At 41.1% G+C, this 16,492-nt stretch overlaps 1 long non-coding RNA gene across 1 annotated transcript in view; it reads right to left on the reverse strand.

Moving 5' to 3' along the window:
* Window positions 1–1,458: 1,458 nt before the first annotated feature.
* The window catches only part of LOC141049109 (uncharacterized), a 32,861-nt gene continuing 17,827 nt past the window's right edge, over window positions 1,459–16,492 (reverse strand). Inside the window, exon 2 of the long non-coding RNA XR_012220258.1 lies at window positions 1,459–1,782. This is a non-coding gene — a long non-coding RNA (uncharacterized lncRNA). The remainder of the gene's footprint in view (window positions 1,783–16,492) is intronic.

A 16,492-nucleotide genomic window follows, 5' to 3' on the forward strand; every position in this document is an offset into this window, starting at 1 on the left:
CTCGATGGCAGAGCTGTGACCAAAGTGACTAGATGATAAGGGAGATTTTTAATTTCTGCACACACTTGTGGACACTGGACACTTATGGATTGTGTGAGGCCCACTGAGTATCTGAGCGCTATGTCACAGGCAGAAATTGGCTAGTGTATCACAAACTACAAGGTGTATGTAGAATTGGGCAGAATTGGAATCTCCCTAGAGTGCAGGTCTGTAAGAACGGAACATGTCCTCGACTTATTCTCACAGAGTGACTCACTGATAGCTTCACTGTGGCTGTGATAACAGCCATTACACGGTACTGTGTGAGGAGCGTACACCGCTGTATGGTGCGAAAAAATGCAAGCTCAGTACCTCAGCAGGACAAAAAAAAAAAATTGTGATTGCTTTTAAAAAAGCAGTTTGCGGAGCAGTGGGTAAACAGCAATGCAGGAATGTCAGGAAGCCTTAGAAGGCAGCCCAACAACCAACACCACTGATACACCACTATATAGCCTCCCCTTGCACTGCACAGTGACTGGTGTGTTGTACAGGCAAAATCGCTAGCAGCAGAAGCAGTTTTTTTTTCTTCTCAGCAGGACAAAAAAAAAAATTGGGATTGCTTTTAAAAAAGCAGTTTGCGGAGCAGTGGGTAAACAGCAATGCAGGAATGTCATGAAGCCTTAGAAGGCAGCCCAACAACCAACACCACTGATACACCACTATATAGCCTCCCCTTGCACTGCACAGTGACTGGTGTGTTGTACAGGCAAAATCGCTAGCAGCAGAAGCAGTTTTTGGTGTCTTCTTCCCTGCCTAACGCTCTCCCTACAAAATCAGCAGCAGCAGCTCTCTCTATTCTGAGATCAGCATGAGTAACATGGCGGTCGGCGTGCACGCCCTTTTATACCCCCTGTGACGCCCACCAAAGCAAGCCAATCACTTGCATGCCCTTCTGAAAGATGGTGGTGACCCGTGCCTATGTCATCACATTGCCCACAGTGTCCGTGGATCCTGATTGGCTGAAAAAGAGCACAAAACAAACTTTTGAAACGCGACTTTGGCGCGTAAGTCGCAGACCTCATCCTAGGGTCGGGTTTCGTTTCATGAAACCCGACTTTGCCAAAAGTCGGCGACTTTTGAATTTTTTCGACCCGTTTCGCTCAACTCTAGATGTCATCATTGGAGTTATAGTTGGAGTCTATGGCTTCTAGTTCTAGATTTGCTTTCGAATCTTGGTTCTTTGATAAAGATCCAGACTGAGACCATGGAATTACTATGTAGGCTGTTTTGTTTTAATATAATTGCTCATAAAATTGCATTTAAATATGAATTTCAATTGCATAAATTTCTAAATATGAAAAGACTAAGCTGAACTAAGCTGAACTTGGCAACACTTGAGACAAATGGTGCTCATTTCCCATATAACACATTGTCTTTGATATATGTTCTTTACTTATTCACTCGGATATATGCTGCATGTCAGAGTAAAACAATGAGAGGTTTATTGATGTGCTATACATACAGGCTGGTTACTGTCATAATCCTCTTGCGAGTCCTGACACAAGTAGTAAATAATATCTGTTTTACCAGCAGTTCTCTGCTCGTCCATTCATTCCGTGATGTGAGTGGCATTTCTATTCCCTCACTCTGTTCTCTAAAATTCACCAGATAGTTAACCTGCAGGACTTTGGTGACGTATTGCCCTGTTGTTAATACTTTGTTACACGGCAGTTGAAGAAATCTGTTCATCATCCAGGCTATCACATTGACTGTAGGTTAGATTGTCGTGGGATCACTGGCAGACTGCAAAAAATGGAAAGTTAAAAAAATTAATAAAAGTTGACATACACCTGAAATAAGCATTTTACGTACTTTAAGACCAGTTCCACACATTGCACAATAACAAACCAATACTGTATTTCCCAAATCGTGCCAAAAAATCCCATATACTGGCTGAAAACTTATAGCAAATTTTCATGTGAAAATCCAGGTTAACCCTTACGATGACAATAAAATGGTGTTCCACTCTACTGATAATATAGGACTAGGGGCTTGGAGTTGAAAATTCCCTACAAAAAGACTAATATCAGAATTGGAGAGATGCCCATAAGGCACTTTTGCTCATAGATTGTTGAACGGTCTTCCTCAATAATTGTCTTATAAAGGTCGTCACCATTCTGACATCTGTATTCTCTGTCATTCAGCTGTTACTATGGGAGGGGAAACAGTGTTTGACTAGTGTTTGTTTTCCCTTGCAATTTTTAATTTACTATTTGCATTGAGAGATACCTGTTTGCACTACATGTCATGGAAGGTATGTGTAAAGAAGTGAAGATGCTGCCAACACATCTCTTGAAGCTTTTATAATTTCATAATGCATTGCTATGCTTAAAATGTTGTTTTATGTATTTTGGCAGTGAGTTAGCAGCAGACAGGGTAAATTATTGGAACCAGCCCAGGATGGGAAGGGTTACATGGCACATAGGAATGTAGTTTCCTGTTGATTAGTTAGATAGGGAAAGTATTGAGAAGTGAATAGATCTATGGTCTTGTAGCTCGCATACCTGCATGTCAATGTGTTTGTGTGCCAAAGAGGGGGACTATCCAGGGACCATCAGATTGCATGTTCTAAAGGAAAGCAAAGATGAAGTGGTTGACGGATTCTGGATCTCAGACAAGGGGGTCTAGCAAAGACTAAGAGGAGGACAGGTTTCTTATGTCAGACCAGTAGGCCTAAAGTGAGGACTAAAGCCCCCGTCACACATAGCAATCTCACTAGCGAGATCGCTGTGTGTGACACTGACCAGCGACCGGCCCCCCTGCCGGTATCGCTGATCGTTGTTGGAATGCCCTGGACATTTCTTTGATCGTTGGTCTCCTGCTGGCCAGCACGCATCACTGCGTGTGACAGGCGGGAGACCAGCGATCAGTGCGCTGGTAACTAAGGTAAACATCGGGTTTCTAAGCAGCGCGCGTCACTTAGAAACCCGATGTGTACCTTACTTACCAGCACGCTGATACAGGGAGCTGGAAACCAAGGTACACATCGGGTTTCTAAGTGACGCGCGTTTCTTAGAAACCCGATGTGTACCTTAGTTACCAGAGCGCTGATCGCTGGTCTCCCGCCTGTCACACGCAGCGATGCGTGCTGGCCAGCGGGAGACCAACGATCAAAGAAATGTCCAGGGCATTCCAACAACGATCAGCGATACCGGCAAGGGGGGGTGGTCGCTGGTCAGTGTCACACACAGCGATCTCGCTGGTGAGATTGCTATGTGTGACGGGGGCTTTAGTCCTCACTTTAGGCCTACTGGTCTCACATAAGAAACCTGTCCTCCTCTTAGTCTTTGCTAGACCCCCTTGTCTGAGATCCAGAATCCGTCAACCACTTCAGTCCTGACAAGTTGATATCGTTGTCGGGATCGCTGGTGAGTCGCTATGTGTGACGTGGGCCGAAGCTGAAGGAACGATTTCTTATCTCAGGCAAGCGGACTTTAAGCAAATAATTATTTATACTAGATATGAAGCTTGCTTCTTTAATTTCCTAAACTTTTCTTCAAGTAAAATCCTGAAATTTGTTCATATAAACATTAGAGTTTTGTGGCATAAAGGTAAAGGATAATGTATCAGAATAAATAGACCAATTAAAAAAACGTAGAATCTTTTCGACCGCCTCTAGTAAGAATATAAAGTGGCCAGTAGAATAATTGATGGATTAACACTGAGATTGTTTTATTAAATGTGTGAAAAAGGAGGTAAAATAAGAGAATTTTCCCCAGACACGGTTCAGTGTCAGTAATTGAAAAGTCGGAGCAGATTTTGCAGGGACAATAGATTTTCTTTTGATTATGTGAACTGGAGCTTTCATGTTTTAGTTAAATGCAAAGTCCCTTTCAGTTCATGTGTTTGATCTTTTTTTCCTTTTCAAATCGTCTAAATGAAAATGATTGTTTTAATTTGGGTCTTTCTGTTATTCATTTAAGTGAGCAACTTCTGAAAGTGCGAAACAATTATAAAATATAGATTACTATTGACAGTCCAATAATAGGAAGCTAAACCCTTCTGAAGAGCAGATATTATATAGACGGAAAGAATTATCTGTCCTCTTTTATTTAAGCTCCACATCCACAATGTTAAAAGATTACATGAAAAGCAATACCATAACAATTCTGTATTATAGGAATCACTCTGCTGTGATTGTGTTAAGATTAGTGCCCATTCACCACCACTCCATCCACACCATATGCTATCTGCCTTATATTACCTAAGCTAAAAGCAATTCATACCTAATCTCTTATCTCTGGAAAATGTGCCTGGCATACTATACAATTTATGTAAATATACTGACTTTACAGGGCATAATTTGTAAGCATAGTGTAATGTAATAATCTGAGAGCAAGAGAATATTTGTGACTTGCACTTATTTCCTCTTCATATGTTTTCTTATCAGTAAACTGTTTTCTCTGCCCTCCCTGAGACTGTAGATCATTTCTTCCCTCTCCACTCCTTGAGATCTATGTACAACCTCTTCTCCTTTCCTGTTATTTTGAAAGAAGGGCAGGAGAGAGCAGAGAGGCAGAAGAATCTACTTATTTCATTGATCTTATATACCAAAGTTTTTCTATAACCATCCTAAGAAAACACCATAAATAAGCATCTATATTTTGCTATATAGTCAGTATCTGTGTTGCTGTGCATTGTACGTATGAGTAACATGTGAATGGAACCCTAGTATTTTTACTCAAACTAAACAACTGTACCCAGAATAATATCTATCTATCTATCTATCTATCTATCTATCTGTCTGTCTGTCTGTCTGTGTAATGGAGTGTGGGTTGGACAAATGTAAAAGAGGAGGTTGGACAGAAATGACATCACAAATCTTTTTTTTGTTAAATAACAAATCTTTATTTAGCTTACAAAAAACAAATACAAATCTACATGTAAAAAACGCATGAAAATCCGCATCAAATCCGCATAAAATATGCACCTGCATTTTCTGCCAAGAGATGCGGATTCTGTGCGGAAAATTCCGCACTGGAATCGGAAACGTGTGCACATACCCTGACAAGGAGCGTGCAGGAATAAGATGAGCCATGTTCAGTAAATGGCGCACGCTACAATATTAATTTGGTGCCTCTTATTAGAGGCGTGTGACTCCCCACACCTTGCCAGAAATATTATTCCAGTCATATGAAATGCTAATTTTCATGAATTTGATTGGCAGATATAACAATGCCCCGTCCCGGCTTCTCCACAGCCCGTTTTGACGGAGCTGCCCGACACTGTCTTGAAAACACCAAAAGTTGCTACATTTTTTGTGCAGTTTGATGTAGCTCAAAAATGTTGTGATTTTTCAAACTGTTTTACAAAAGTTTCCTGATATAAACAGTTTAAGGAATCAGGGCCTTAGCCTCCATTGTGAAATCTTACAACACATTTTGCAAATTCTGCTCTTTTAACGTTTCTCTTGCCCTGAAAATAAAGCCTCCTCGTCCTCACATAACTCAATTTTACAGCTTTGATTGAACTACTTTTCATTTCATAAACATACTTGTCTTTTTCTCAAATCTGTTAATTAGCGAAAAACTTATAACAATGTCTCTCTAATTACCAACATTTATTTTTCCTTAACATTTCATATCGCAAAGTAAACGGATAAAATGAGTCCTGGAATAATTGTATGATAATAACAGGTAGCAAAAGGATCAATTCTGCTACAGGTACAGTACAGTTGTGCAGTGCAATATGTAAGGATCTAGTTTATTACATACGGTATATGTATATTTAAAGGGTTTATCCGGGACAGTCTTTTTCTATTTTACAATAAGCGTGTCACGGGGATACCGCCACTGAGAGTCCAGAAGATTGCGGCGTCTGATTACACAAACTCCTGCACTGATTAAAGCTGGTTTACCATCCTATTAAACAGTGCAGGTTTTTCTTGCTCTGTCATTGCAAGGGTTAATCATTTCAGTTGTTCTCCTGGAGCTCTCCATTCTGAAGTGTCTCAGCTGTTCTGTGTTAGCCACTCCCCTCTGGTATATATGCTCGTCACTGGCACTTGGGACTTGCCAGTGATAGTTTTTCCACATGGTGGGTGAATGTGGACACCTCTCTCAGCAATGCCTGTATTTATGGGTAGGTAGGAACCTGGTGTAATTAATTTCATCACATGCTGAAGGCATTACTGAGAGAAGTGTCCACATCCACCCAGGAATTGAGACATCAGCCTAAGAGAGGTATTCACATTGATAGGGACCCATTAGTTTTTGAGACCACCTTGACGTTGTTTGATGGGCAGGCATCACTTGGCCAAATTATGTGCAAAGCTTTTCATTTTTTTCTAGTATTCAGAAGCTGTATAGCTATTCATATTTCATATATTTCACATTGACATGGTTTAGCACAATATAGTGCAACTTTTTTTTTTTATTTTTTTGTATATTATATACAAAACAATGCCTAAAATAGATTCTATCCATGGTGAAGTTTGCTAAAGGTGAAATGAATCACAACAAATTTTTGGTTTACTGTCTAATTAGAATTTTTGGTGAAAAATCAAAGGGAGTTCGATTTGCGTCTAATGCATTTACTGATGTCTAGTGAAAGGGATCACCATAATAAAGAATATGCAGGACAATACCAGACCTGGGTCAATACTAATGTACCCTTGAAATGGCAGGAACACTTCTATAGTTGTATCTGTTTTAATTACTCTGAGTGATGATCATGTGCCAGATTCCCTTTATACCTAATGTAATTTTCTACTCACTGTCCACATTCGCTCGCTATCTAATGCTTGTAACACTAAGTGAACATGATGCCTAATGTTACACAACTGGGATACGTCTACATTTCTCTTGACAGTTTGAAATGAGCTGCAAAGACTTATATTTTGGTTACTAACTAAAGACACCGAGACAATACAACACTGCAAAATTTAACAAATGCTCTTCACACTTTAATAAATGAATGGGATTGCAATGAAATTCTTTCAGTCCAGCATCAGATATTCGATTTTTGGGATTAAACTGATAATTGTTCTCAGTACAAAAAAATACAGATGTAGTAATCTGAAAACTACCGATATACCCGTGTACAAGCCAACCCGCGTGTAAGCTGACCCCCCTAATTTTGCCACAAAAAACTGGGAAAACTTATAGACTCATGTATAAGCTGAGGGTGGTGCTGCACAAGGGTTAATTGTGGTCAAAGAAGATGCTCCATAGATAAAACCCCCCATATGCTGATGCACAAGGGTTAATGCTGGCCCAAGAAGATGCTCCATAAATACCCCCCATATGCTGCTGCACAAGGGTTAATGCTGGCCCAAGAAGATGCTCCATAAATACTCCCCATATGCTGCTGCACAAGGGTTAATGGTGGCCCAAGAAGATGCTCCATAAATAATCCCCAAATGCTGCTGCACAAGGGTTAATGTTGGCCCAAGAAGATGCTCCATAAATGCCCCCATATGCTGCTGCACAAGGGTTAATGCTGGCCCAAGAAGATGCTCCATAAATACCCCCTATATGTTGCTGCACAAGGGTTAATGGTGGCCCAAGAAGATGCTCCATAAATACCCCCCATATGCTGCTGCTGCAATTAAAAAAAATGACATACTCACCTCTCGCTGGGGGCCAGGTGCCGGTGTCCTGAGCAGGCGGGGACACTGGCGTGCTATGTGGGCCAGGTGCCAGTGTTGCCGCTGGCTCAGGCCCCCGGCACTGGCAATATTTACCGGTCCCTGCTCCATCGCCGCTCTGTCTCCCGGGTCTCTGCAGTGACATTCAACAGAGGGTGCGCACTGACTACGTCATCACGCCCTGTGCTGAAGGTCACAGCCAGAGGACCCGAAAACAGAGCGGTGCACGGCGATGGAACGGGGACAGATGAATATTGCTCTGCCCCTGTCATACTTACCCCCTCCTGGCGCGCGGTCTTCTCTGCAGCCCCTGCTTCTCCCTTGGTTGTCTTCTACCTGTGTTCAGTGGTCACGTGGTACCGCTCATTAAAGGCATGACTTTAATGAGCTGTACCACGTAACCCTGAACACAGGCGCAGGAGACCTGCGGAGAAGCAGGGGGGCTGCAGTGATGTGCCAGGATGGGGTGAGTAGAGTATGGTCTCTGACACCCCCGCTCTCCCTCCTCCGCCGACCCCGGTATATGACTCGTGTATAAGCCGAGAGGGGGACTTTCAGCATAAAAAATGGGCTGAAAATCTCGGCTTATACACGAGTATATACGGTAACCGCTGCATCACCTGTGTTATATAGCTGTTTGTAGATTGGCCTCCTATACACTTTGGCACAGATTTATCATTGCCTGTACATCTGTTTTTTGTCTACTTTTGTTTGTTTTGCACCTTTGTGTTTGGTTGGCACCCAATTCATTATTCCATTTGTGCCTTTTTCAAGTCTATTTCATATCTGCTCTCCTGTTTTTTTTCCGCTTTGTGGAATTTAGAAATTCCAAATGTTTTCACCTGATTCATCAATTGCAACTTTACAAAAATTTCCAAAACTTGGCACAGCTTCAGTCCAATCCTTCGCTGGTGTATTTTTAAATATGCAACAATTTTGGCACAATTTTTGCAACTTTTGCCTCCAAAAGTCGCAAACACAGTTCAAGACAGGAAAAAAGCCCTTTCTTGAGTTTGCGCCAAATTCATGAATGGCAAGCGCCATTTTGATGAATTTGGCACCAAAAAAATGGCACCTTCGCTAATCATGTAATTATTGCCTATGCTAATAATAAGCCATCAATAAAAAAGCAGTGGCCGAACCCTTATACATTTCTTTTAATGATCTGTGTGCCAAGTGCCCTCGTACATAAAGCAACCCTCCGCTCTTACAAATAAAACTAACTAATCAAACGGATAATTGCGAAGGAGGAGATTCATTTTAAATTCCTTATCTGTGTTATTAGACAGACATTACTACGTCCTCTTCTTAAAATGGATTATAACAATAATCTATGACGTTTGTACTGTGAAATCTTATGACAGATCCCTTTTAAAACTTTGTTTCATGCCTTATTAACAAAACCGCCCAGAGAGACAGAAATGTATTTGTGCACCTTTATGTGCAGAGTATCCTCATTGTATTATGAGTAATTTTATAGTGTCCATTTGCAGCCTCCATTTTCCACGAGATGCTAAATAACAACTTCAGTGTGAAATCTGGGTCACGGTTACATCTCGTATGCTGTTCTTCTACTCATAATGGCAGAGACTCGTGTCTGTGCCTCACATTGTGCGCTTGTCTTAAAGGAATTATCAATTTATCAGCCATGATACATTCCTGGTAATGTACAGCACATGAAAGAGAGAGAGAGAGAGAGAGACAATGGACCACAGGAAACAATTACATCTTTTCTTCTATATATTAGTAGGTCCTGGGCAATCACTCAGAAAGCCTCACTGCTAATAGAAATGTCACAATCACACATTGTTAACTATGTTTCTTACATCTTTCTGCTTTCTTGAGCTATGCGGATTATTTCTAAGTCATTCATACGAGGTTAAAAAGAATAAACCTTGTGTGTTAAAATAAAAAAGTTACATTGTAATGGGTCACCCTCCCAAGGCCGTGGGGTATTCGGTACTGGGCCGGTGTCAGCGGGATGTGTCACAGCAGCAGTGACCCGGTCCGTGGCCCTGGGCGCCCAATTAATGGGGGAAATTGAATGATAGAATGTAGTGAATGGAATAGTTTGTGACGCCACCTGTGGTGTTCGGCAAGTGAGATGTTAGGCCGACACTGCTTGCAGATCCTCCGGGGCTGGTGGTGTGTGGCAGCCAAGATGGTGAAGCTCCCCACAGGTGGAGCTGTAGCCCCAGGGCAGTGTAGATGTAGGGGGAAGAGGAGAGGCGCAAGCGGTGTAGAGCTGGTACCCAGATGTAGCAGTGCTGGGTGTGTTGGTGCAAGAATCAATGGAGGACACCAGGGCTTGTGGTTCCAAAGCTTTACTCACAGTCTGTAGTACACACAGGTGCCAGCCTCCATGCTGTGTCCTCTGGGTCAGGGACCCAGCCAACCTCCAGGCAAGATGGAATGCTCCCTTCCAACGCTCCGCCAACATGTGCCTTTCTGAACATCTCCTCTTATAGCTCCTTTTAGTGTGAAGATCTCCTAGTACTGAGTTACACTGGAGTTCCTCCTAACAGATGTTCCCAAGAACTCTACTTGTACGGCAGACAGCTGTAGCCTGCTTTGGGGACTCCTTACTCCTGAGTCCCGGCTCTCTATCCGTGTTGCTGTTGTGCCCCCAAGTCTTAGATGGAAGTAGTGCATTTACAGCCCTCTACTCCACCGGTGTCTGCTGCAGAATCGTTAGTGTCCATACAACCTCGGGGACCGGTCCCCGGCCTTGCGCTTAGAACTTCTAGGCAGGGTTCTTCCTCTAACCTATGTCCTCTGTGTTCCCTTTTTCTCCTATGTTCCGTACTTGTCTTTCTTTCCTATGGAACCTCAGGCTTCAGTTCATCGTCTTTCTCCTTCTTTCCTTTCCTGTGCCAGCTGGCTCAGATCACTGAGGCAGCTGCAGAACTCCTTCCTCCATCCCTCTTCCAGGGATCTCCTTCCCTCACACCTCTCTGAGTGACTTCCTCTCTCAGACTGACCTACTGACTGACCTGTAATTCTAAACCTCCCCGCTCTTTTATGTATTCTCAACTCCACCCGCCTCCCAGCACGTTTCGTGTTCCAAGCAGGGAGCCACCAAAGGTGCTCTGTTACACTCTATGCAAGGAGCCGCAATGTGGCTTTGATGAACTACCCTGTTGTGTGGGGTGCGAGTGTTGGAGCGTGGTCAGGAGTTCCCACCTTACCTGGATGGTGGGGTACCAAACCTCAGAAGGAGGTGCAGTACCTCTGTGGTGACTGAGCCTCAGGGCCGCCACAGTAGCACTATGTAAAACAGAACAGTATATGTTGCATTGTCTTCTGTGATATTGCTTAAACATTTACCTAAATTTGATGTTCAAAGTGTTTCCCCATTTTGTTATCAGTGACAGTAGGTGTAGGCTGATGGGACTAGTACTCTCTCATCAGGCGACGCGTGTGACTGGAAGTAACCTTTTTACCACCGGTCACAGCTACTGGCTGTCATCCGACAGCGTGGAAACCGCAGCTCTCTGTCCGGCGGTAATGATCTCACCACCGATCATCTCCACCTGTGTTTCTCACTCTGTGATGCAGATGACAGCATGGGAAACACCCAATGTTGCTGGGTGCCGAGCCCAAAACAGTAACACGGACTTCCTGCAGAAGTCCTTGTTTGGGATCCGTGCCCAAACACTAGGTGTTTGGCACCCGTGCCCAAACACTAGGTGTTTGGCACAGACCCTGAACTTTACTGTTCAGGTTGGACCATCACTACTCCTGAATACTTAGAAAGCTTTTTGCTGCCTGGGCAAGCCTATAAGGCTGGGTTCATACTGTGTTAATGCAGTCTGTTTAACGGATTGCGTTACATGCGGCATAACGCGATGTAATGCAATCCGTTAACGCTGCCATTCACTCCCATTATTGAGCGCATTGCTAATGCATGCCATTATCAACATACACTAGCAATGTGCCATCATTCTGTGACGGACCCTCGGACGCGGTCTGCAGCGTCTGAGGGTCCGTCACTGTGAGCACAGATGAAGCATCGCATTATGCTATAGCGATAACACATAATATCATTGGATTGCACCAGATCACAAATGGCAAAGAACAGAATGAGCAAGATGAGACACAAGGAAGACACAGAGTCTGGTCTTAGATTCAGGAGTAACTCATACAATGTGCCATTCACAAGAAATCAAACATCGTAGCCATGTACAAATCAGGCTGGAAGTGCACTACGGGTGTGTCAGTGCACTTGGAAGAAGCAGTCTAGTGCATCATCTAACATAAGCCTGACCTGTTCTCAACTCGAAAATCGCTTTTTGAAATTAAGCTAGCCTGGTGATCAGCTGATTACCATAGTTCCAGCTACAAAAACAACCTGATGTGTCACACCAAAGTATTTAATGGAGACATAAGTAGAGGATGCACCAATGATAAAATCTAGGCGTATGGCGGGGCCAATGGTAAAAAGTAGGAGTATGATAACAAATACCAAGGGACAATCTAAGGAACAAGAGAGAAGCGAAATCTAGTTACAAAGCCAAGGTTAAAGATATTATCTGGGATTTTTAAATTCATGACTTATCCTTAGGATAGGTCATTAATATCTGGTTGGTAGAGGTGCGACACCTGACACCATAGGAGATCAGCTGTTCCCGGTACCGGTAGATATTTAGAGTTGTCAAAGGAGCTGTGGCTGCAGCTGGGTACTGCAGATCTTTCCCCTATTCAAATCAGGGGGGTGGTGTCGACATCAGAGTGTCCTTTTAAATAGGACTCCAGGATTGATATAATCAAGGAGCAATATTTAATCCCTTTACAACCTATGACATATAGGTACATCATAGGTCTCTTCCCCCTCTTTTACATGGGCTTTGGCGCCGAGTCCACATCTTTTCACATAGAAGACAGCTGATTTGATCAGCTGTCATGTGCCCCTAACAGCCAACGGTGTCTAATATGAATGCGCCGGAAGCGCTTAACTAACCCCACTCATCGGCCCTACTGTCACAAGATCGCGGGGCACCGATGGGTTGGCATGACAATCCGTGCTTGCAATTGCCGATCTGCTATGAGTGCCGCCCCATGGCCAGCGTACATAGCAGATGATCATTTCTGAAGCCCTGCTATGTGTAGCACCAGTGATCAGAAGATTGCAGCTTCAAGTCTCCAAAGAAGACTATTGAAGAAAGTAAAAAGTGTAAAAAAGTTTTTACATTTTTTAAAAAATATAAAAGTTCAAATCACCCCCTCTTTGCCCCAGTCAAAATAAAACAATTAAAAAAATTCCTTTTTTTTGGTTACCACAACATTGCAATAAAATGCAATAAAAGAAGATCAAAACATTGTATCTACCCAAAAATAGCATCAATAAAACATCAGTGTGAATCACAAAAAATAAGCACTCATCCAGCCCCAGATACCAAAAAATGGACATGCTACGGTCTCAGAAAATTAGGCCCTTTTTTATTTATTTATTTTTACAAACTTTGGATTTTTAACCCATACATGCTTGGTATCTGCAAACTCGTAATGACCTGGAGAATCATAATGGCAGGTCAGTTTGAGCTTTTAGTGAACATAGTAAAAAAGTTGTAGGATTGCACCTTTTTTTGCAATTTCAATGCCCTTGAAATTGTTTTCCCATTTTCTAGTACACTATATGGTAAAACTGTTCTGCAAACAACAAGCCCTCACACTGCCATATTGATGGAAAAATAAAAAAGTTATGCCTCTGGGAAGAAGGGGAGCAAAAAAAAAACGAAAACGTAAAAACAGAGAATGCCAAGATGGTGAAGGGGTTAAAATTATAGTGTAGATTTTCAAATTCCAGTTGCAGTATTGAGAAGAATTTACAACAACACTTCTTCTGCAGTCACAACCGGATGAGCTTCACTTATAACATGCTTGGATGGTCTCAAACTGAGAATTAATCTACCTTTCGAAAACATCCTTCAGAACACAGTCAAACTACGGCGGATTATCCTGTACATAACCAATATTCATCATCCTTGAGTGAAGTATAATTTGTACAATATTTACTCTTTTTGTTCTTTTTTTCTATTTTCGGGCTTTTCTCTGCTGCACATATAAAAGGATAAATTAAAGTATTCATTAAAAGCAAACAGTTTCTTTATTAATTTTTCAGATGCCCTAATTCTGAGTGGCTTAATCCATCCTACTTCTCATTTTTCCGCTGTTTATTATTACACAGTGTCTGTATCACATAGCGATGGTCTCTATATATCACTTCAATGAGCAAAGAGATTTTATAGCTCCTAATAAACGTGACCTGTATTTCCTTGCCCTGTTATTGTATCGTTCATAAACTCTAGAGAGAAAACACACATAAATACAAATCTTCAAAAAAAGAGTTTTGGTTGATACTTATGAACTTTGGAAATATGAGTTAAATCCATGGGTTTTGAGAAAATGGAAACGGTCTTAGGAGCGCAGGAAAGAGACTCAGACAAGAGATGGGGTTAAACCACAATGCGTTTTGACAGAGAATCCGTCTTCATCCGTCGAAACGCGTTGTGGTTTAACCCCATCTCTTGTCTGAGTCTGTTTCCTGCGCTCCTAAGACCGTTTCCATTTTCTCATTGCTCCTATCCTCCATTGGAGGTTTTCAGCTGGAGCTGCGGTGGAGACCTGACATTTTTGTCTGCCCCTGGGTTGCTTCCTAAGCGCTCCTCTATGACCGTTTATCACTGACTCCAATCTATGGGTTTGGCTCAGGAAGAGGCATTTAGAATCGGTATTAAACAGAGTATTAACATGTATTATGTTACTGGGCTAGAAAAGTGAGCTGAATATGTGCCCTGAACAAAACCCTAACTATGATGCTGGGTTAAACCCCAATCCCATATACTTACCTATCAACACTAGAGTTGAGCGAATTTTTCAAAATTCGGTTCTGATTACGATTAGCGGCGAATATTCTATTTTCAATATTGCCAAACACAGCTGAACATCATTGGAGTCAATGGGAGTGGAAATGAGCGAATATGTTCGGAATCGTTCGTCAAGCATAAATTCGGCACGAATAGGGCACCAATATCGCACGAATATGGCAAATTCAGATTCGACGACCGATTCCAAACAATTCTCTCAACTTTACTTGGGACATTTAAACCCCTACTCTAGGAATACTATACACAACAGTCAATTTTGAGTGTGTTTTGGCAAAGGTTACATTTTTGGTGGTCCTGTTGAAGGACCTCCATCATCTTGGTGTTCCTGTAAAGCTCAGCCACACCATGAGCTTCACCGGAGATTGTTATGTGTACTGTAAATATTACAGTGTAAAGTACGAGAGATCAAATGTTCACAGGTCCCCTATTAAGGCTCGATAAAATAAAGTGAATAGTACAAAAAAACTGTTTTTAAAAATATAAATAAAGCTTCCAAATTTGTATCACAATCTTTAAAAATGCAAGAAAAAAAACAATAAAGAAAATAGACATATTTGGTATCCATAAAAGTTTGATCTATTAAAATATCAAATTTTAAACCCATATGTTCAATGTGTAAAGAAGAAAATTGAAATGCCACAATTTTCTATTTTTAAATAGCTACCCCCCAAAAAAATGCAAAGTGATTAAAACATGATATGTACTTTAAATGGTATGCAATAAAAACACAACAGCTTGGCACGTGAAAAAATACGGTAATGCTCATGCACAGACCCATCAAAGAAAAATAAAAAGATTTATAGGTTTCAAAAAATGGGGACAGAAATTACATCTTTTTTCCTTATGATGCTTAGAATTTGTTTAAACCACCACAATAATACAGAAACAATAATAATAGTAAAACATAGCCTACAATAATACAGAAATATATGTTTGACATGACCATAATCATTCTCATCTGAACTTGTCATGTTGACAGGTTACTTTTACCATACACTGGACATTGTAAAAATGAAACCCCGTATACAATGTCAGAATTGTTATTTTTTTCACTATTTTACACTATTTGGATTTTTTCAAAATTTTCACAATATGATATGGTACTATGATTGGTAGCAATCAAAATACAGGAGATTTCATACTGCTAAGTCAGTGGAAAAGTTTTAAAAAAATCAATGGCTTTTAGAAAAGAAGAAACAATGAAAGCATAAAAAAAAGGAAAATAGGCTGCATCATTAAAGGGTTCAGGTTATAGGAGATTTGGAACCATGTGAATAATTTTGATGATGAAACAAGTACACAAAGCTTGGCCTGCGAGAATCACATTGTAAGTGGTAACTAAGGTGATATTTGAAAAGGAACCTAATAACAATGTAATACAAATAAAAGTAACATAAAAGGGAGATTAGCATAAAAGGATTTGGCACTAACTGACCCCTAACGCAATCTGTTCTGATCTGTTTGCCATGAATTATCATGGTTAAGGAAGCAGGATAATAGGATGGGGACTGTAGTAATTGAAATAATAAATTGAAATGCTACAGTAGTAAACAATTGCATTGCCTTTAGTAGCTGAAGGATTTTATGGTCATATATAGGTATAATATAATAAAGGGAAACTTATCAAATCTGACCTACCTATATCGTGATTTTGCTCCATTATCTCCAAGTAGAAAAGGGCATAATTTATGTTCTCCCCATAAAAAAGTCGCGTGTGAAGTAAACGGTCACTTCTATTGACCCTTCATTTACAGATATTATATATACAGGGTATATATATATATATATATATACAGTGGGGAAAAAAAGTATTTAGTCAGTCAGCAATAGTGCAAGTTCCACCACTTAAAAAGATGAGAGGCGTCTGTAATTTACATCATAGGTAGACCTCAACTATGGGAGGCAAACTGAGAAAAAAAAATCCAGAAAATCACATTGTCTGTTTTTTTTTCATTTTATTTGCATATTATGGTGGAAA

Source organism: Dendrobates tinctorius, unplaced genomic scaffold (genome assembly GCF_039654945.1).
Source record: "Dendrobates tinctorius isolate UK_male_01 unplaced genomic scaffold, ASM3965494v1 ptg000143l, whole genome shotgun sequence".
NCBI lineage: Eukaryota > Metazoa > Chordata > Amphibia > Anura > Dendrobatidae > Dendrobates > Dendrobates tinctorius.